Raw genomic sequence first — 5,945 nt, forward strand, 5'->3', positions numbered from 1 at the left:
TCAGAGGCCTGCCTGCTGCTGCAGCCGCCTCAGAGCCCCCTCCTCACGCCAGGCATTGCAAACGTGCCCTTCAACCCCTGTGAAAGAGGCTGGTGATAGGGCCCATTGAACAGATGAGAAAACTCAGAACCTGCACCTGGTGAGTCCCAGCCCAGGACACTAGTCCCCAGGACTGGTCACAGAGACCTCTGTCTCACTCGAAGGGCAGGTTTGGCACCTGTCCTGCACCCTGCTTGGGACCCTGGACAGGGGTCAGGGTGAGGCTCAGTCCAGGATAAGCTGGGGAATGGGGCATGGCTCTCTGTCCCATGGCTCTTGGGGTGCAGAGCCACTTGCTGGGGGGTGGGGGAAGAACCTCAAGACCTTGGACTGAGCCACCCCAGAAGAATGTGGGGCATCAGGTGAGTGCCAAGCCATCTCTGTCCCAATTGCCTGCCCCACTGTATCAGTCCTTGTGGGCTTCTGGGGGACCACTTGGCATGGGCACACCCTTTGTTTTGGGTTCATTAGCTGACTGACCCCAGGACAAGGCTGTCTTCCCTGGGGCTAAATTTCCCCATTTGTACCCTGTGAGGGTGAGAGGAGTCGAGTCCATATAAGCGTATCTGGAAGCAGTCTTCCAATGTGTTTGTTGAATGATTAAGTGACTGAGCAAGAGAGCAGATGAAGGCATTGAGGGGAGGATGGCCAGGGGGTTCTCCACAGTACACTTTGGGTGGGATTTCTGAGCTCCAAGTTGGACTGGCCCTTCTCTGCCCTCAGCCTCTCCATCTGAAAAATGGAGCAAATCTTCATGCCCCGTGGATCATGGCAGGCCAGAGAGGGTCTCAGGGGCCCAGGGAGCCCTGGGAAAAGCAAGACTGGGCATTAAGCCTGAGTTGGCCCAGCAGGAGCCTCTCACTGTGACTTCGGAATGGGTTTGCAATGCCCACCCTGCCCTCCACTCCAATCTACTCCAGCTGGCAGCCATGGCCACGCCTAGGCCTGCCTTCCCCACCCCACTGGGTGCTTGTGGGTCCTCTAACCAGGTGCCCCCCTCTCCCGACCCGGTTTTGACCGCTCACTGGGCTCCTGCTGTGAACAGTGGCTCCCAATTTAGCTGTCACTGGCGGGTGGGTGGCTCTGGAAGGATCCGCATTCCCTGCAGGGGTGGGGGAGGGGCATGAATCAAGTGCTGATGCCTTGGGCACAGCCTAGGGACCCTGCCTTCCAGACTTTTGGCCCTCACGGACCAGGAACGTCCTACTCAGCCCTAGGCCCTCAGGGACCAGGAACGTCCTACTCAGCCCTAGCCCCGGTCTCAGCCAGTGCCCAGAGAGAGGCCACCAACCTACACTCACTGAGACAGGACCCTGAGCCCACCCCCCAGTGACAACTAGGGAGCCCTGGGGACTCACCGCATCTTCTGGGAGTCAGCAGAAGGGGCAGATCCAGCTTTGGGTGCCATGTGCCAGTGCTGTGGGTCCCACTCAGCCTGAGTCCCCTACCCTCTCCAGGCTTAGGTTCCCATCCTGGAGACCGGCCACTAGAAGCGGGGATGGGATGTGCAGTGAGGGCCACCACTGTGTAATGCACACACTTCCTCGACCATGCCCGGCAGCCTCCCAGAGGTGGGAGGTGCTGGCAAAAAGAGCATCCAGCATAGCAGAATCCAGGATGCCATCCTGTGGGAGGAAGCCTCTAGTTGGTGTGGAGATCGGAGGCATTTGGAGATGGGCAGGCCCAGTGGGATTCTTGGGGATGCTGCCAGGGATTGGGCTGTCAGCCCCTTCCCTGCATTGGCCCCCATTGCTGCTGTGTGTGGCTTTGATGAATAAGAGAGGAAGAAGCAGATTAATTATGGCCTAATATGCACCAAAGGTGGGCAGAGGGACTCCTCAGAGGCACTCCTCAGGCAGGCCTAGGCGTGGCCATGGCTGCCAGCTGGAGTAGATTGGAGTGGAGGGCAGGGTGGGCATTGCAGACCCATTCCGAAGTCACAGTGAGAGGCTCCTGCTGGGCCAACTCAGGCTTAGTAGTGTATGTGGCTTTACTGGATGGGTGTAGTGGGTGTCCTCAGGGGCACAGGGCTGATGACAGAAGGCCAAGACACCCTCTGCAGCCCTGAGGTTGGGGTGATGGGGGTTTCTGGGTGAAGTAGTGGCTGTGGGCAAAGGTCATCCTGGGAGGGGCTGCCAGGATGTGGGTCTACCTAAGTTCCCCTGACCTCCATTTTCTTGTCTGTAAAATGGGTAGTGGTGGTACTGTCTACACCATAGGACAGAATGGGGTGATGCACTTAGCAGGCCTGGCACAGAGTTCTTTTGGGCCTTGGGCAGATAGCTGCCCTGTGCAGAGAGAGCAGATGGCAGGCCAGCGCCCCCCAGCTCCCTGGAACTGCGACCACATTCCCAGCCACCCGCTCAGAGTGCTGGGAAAGGTCACATTGGAGCAGCACCTGGGTGGAAGCAGGTTTGCTGCATGCCCTTGGAGCTAACAGGTCCTTTCTTGCACTGCCTTGGGGTGGCCCAAAATGTGTGCAGCAGAGGCCATGCCCCTTATTCCCCCATCCCTCCCTGGGAGGGTGTCAAGGGACCACATGCACATGGGTACCACATCAGCTGCCCAAGCAAAGCCAGCACAGGCCTTTCTGTCCAAGATGGAAACAAGCCTCTGGGAGCATCTGAGCAGGTTGACTCCTGTCCCTGTCACCCAGCACCAGCCACAGTGGAAGGGTCCCCTTGTCCAAGCTGGATTCTACCTCCAGTGGACCTGGAGGTTTGAGTGAGAATCCACGTGCCCCCTCAGGGCCTTGTACAGGCCTCTCAGGGAATAGGATAGGTTGGGCAAAGGAGGGACAGCGGCCAGTTGATCCATCCCAGGAGGTGTTAGTGTCGGCCTCATCCACATGCTGCCCCGAGCTCAGAGAGGGCAAGGGGCTGGACTGAGGTCACACAGCTGGGAGGGCCCGCTCATGCCTGACAGGCTGAACTTGGAGGCTGGTCCTCAGGGAGGAGGAGGGGGGTGAGGCAGCCCTGTATGTGGCTTTACTGGATGGGTGTAGTGGGTGAGCTGACAGAAGGCCATTGTGGTGGGTCTGAGGGGGACAATTCAGGCAGAAGCCCAGGCCAGGCAGGGGTGACAGGATTGTTCAGCCCCAAGAGCAGAGCTGTCTGCAGTCTCCAGGCCAAACCCACTCCTGATCCCCAGAGCTATGTGTCCAGAAAGCCTGGAGAACTCAGATCAGTGTGGCCCGAATGGCCTGTCATCTCTCCACCCTTGCTGGGCGACCCAGGGACTGGTCAGCAGTGTGCAACCAGGCTCTCCCCACGGTGTCTCTGGCTCCAGCCCTGAGCACTGACCCCTAGGGCTGGCTGTGCTCCTGGACCAGAGGCTGCAGCCCCATCCCTCATGCTTTCCTGGACCTGCCCACACCCTGATAAACGTGGCTTACCATACCCCTACCCCACCCCCGCCACTGTCTCCAGCCTGAGGAGACAGCTGCATCCTGCTGGAGGCCAACTGACCTGCCACCCAGCCCTGCTCAGCTCCTCCTCTGCCTGCCATGGGCCCCCTCAGTGCTGGCCCACACCTACCTCTCCCTCCCCCCAGCCAACACCCACAGCAGACATTCAGGAGTCATCCTACAGGCTGGGCTTCCAGCGAGGAGGGTGCTGGCCAAGGTGCTGACTGGGGCGGGGGGCAGACGAAATCTTTCCCACAGCCTGCAGTGGCTGGCTTGCAGGTCTCAGCCCCACTCCCACCACACAGAACTGTGGGTGGGTGGTAGGCCCAGCCCCAGGCCAGAACAGCCAGGACATCCGGGCTTGATGGATGAAACATGTGGGCCTGTGCCCCAGAACGGCTGCCCCCGGCTGCTGCAGGAGGGGGCTTTGAACCTACAGGCAGGCGGGGCACAGTCTTTAGCAGTGGTGGGCCAGCCTGGGGTCCTAGATCATTATAGCCACCCAGGAGCATGGGATCGTGGTCCACACTAACCCTGAGCCGAGAATGATGGCCAGTGCCACATGGCTTGTCATCTGGTCTGAGGTGGCCCTGTGGGGAGAACTCTTCCTGATCTGGGAGCTCCTGCATGCAGGGACCTTGGGGGAAGAGCTGACATGGGGGACAAGCCTCAGCCTCCTGCTGGCTCTGTGAGCTTGACCTCATGTTCCCCATTTACACAATGGGGGACACACCTCCATGTGGCTGTGGGGGGATTCACTCGTGGCACCCAGCAACCAGTACCCACTGGGGAGGTGGTTCTGGGTGCATGGCCAGGTGCAGGCGCAAGTGCACAGGAGCTGGGGGTCTTGGTTCCCCCTCAGCTCCCATGTGTCTGGGAATTGAATGTACTCCACAATGACCTGGTAAGCCAATCCTGGGACAAGGGTGACAGGGACGCAACAGGCAAAGGTGTGGTCAGGGCCACAGTGCAGCAGCCAGAGGGGTCTGGGCAGTGTGGCCTGTACCCTAGGCCAGAGAGTTGGCCTGGCACGGGCACCATTATTGGTCTCCAGCCCACGAGGCTGCCTGTGATTTTGTGCTCAGATGGGAGCACTGGGCTCAGAGAGGTCCTACTTGCCCTTGGTGAGGCCAACAGGCCTTGATCCCTTTGCTCTGCTGACGTCTCCCAGCCACATCTGAGGTCAGGAGGCCTGATGGGGAGGCAGAATGTGCCAGGCCTCCCAGTCACCAGGTCCCTCAGCTTCACATCACTGGAACACTGGCTGGGCTCCCAGGGAGACCACCAAACCCTCAGCCAGGATGCTCCAGTCACAGGGAGCCTGCCAGTTCAGGTCCTGCCCTGGGCACAGGGTCCTACAGACTGGAACCAACTCTCTCAGCCAGTCCCCATCCACGTGGCCCTCTTACCTGCCGGGCAGGCTCGGAGAGGCCCAGATCTGGCTGATCAGCTCCCAGCCCTCCTCCATGTGCAGGGCAGCCTGCAGGGACGCTGGCCTGGCAGCTGGCTGAAGACTCAAGAACTTATCTGTGAGGCCAGGTAGATCCCCGAGCAGCAGAGGGAGGTGGGATGCCTATGCAGATGTGCCTGGGGTGTGAGTGTGTGTCACTGGGTTCTCTGGCACTAGAGCCTGGCCTGGCTTTGAGGAGGGTGGGGTACTAAACAAGTGGGCTCAGAGGGGAACTCCTGGGCTGGAGACCCCATCCCACGGGAGGGAACAGGTGGGGGGCACCTGTGGAGGTAGGGGCAGGCCCGTGCCTGAGTCCCCTCCCTGGGTGGTGCAGAGAAGGCCACAAAGACAGGTGGGGACCTGGGAAGTCTCCTAAGCTTTAAGTCTGTTTTCTAACTGAAAAATGGAGCAATGCTACCCCAGCAAAGGGTTGCTGGGCAGGGGGGTTGGCCTCCAGGGTTTACTGAGGAGAGGAAGGGCGTGGGCCAGGCAGAGGCGCACCCCGCATTCCCAGGCCTGCGGACCAAGCCCTGCCCGGAAGCTGGCCGCTGGGGGACCCCCAAAAGCCTCCAGTCCGGGCCGCCACGCCCTCAGCCCGCGCTCTTAGCCGACTCGGGCCGGGCCGCCATTCCCGTCGCCGCCTGCAGGGGCCGCCGCCTCTTTAGAAACGCGCCGCCTTTGTCCTGGTCGCGCGGCGCCGCTGCACCGGGCGGGCTGAGCGCCTCCCGCGGCCCGGCCCGCGCCCCCGGCCCGCGCCCCTCCCGCAGTCCCGGCCCGGCCCGGCTCAGCGAGCTCAGGTGGGCGCCCCGCCCGCCGCCAGGCCCCGCCCAGGCCCGCCCCCGCCCCGCCTGGCCCGGCCGGCGGGGACCCGGCGGAGCGCTCGCGCGTCAAACCACATGATCCCATAAAACATTCATCCGCTCCCGGCCGGCTGCCCTCGCCTCCGCGCCGCCGCCCGACAGCCCAGCCGACCGGGCGGAGCGTGCAGCCTCGTCCCGCGGCCGGGCCGGGGCCGGGCCGGAGCTGCGGCGCCTGGATGCGGACCCGGCC

This window comes from Monodon monoceros, unplaced genomic scaffold (assembly GCF_005190385.1).
Source record: "Monodon monoceros isolate NGI ecotype Baffin Bay Population unplaced genomic scaffold, NGI_Narwhal_1 Super_Scaffold_1, whole genome shotgun sequence".
NCBI lineage: Eukaryota > Metazoa > Chordata > Mammalia > Artiodactyla > Monodontidae > Monodon > Monodon monoceros.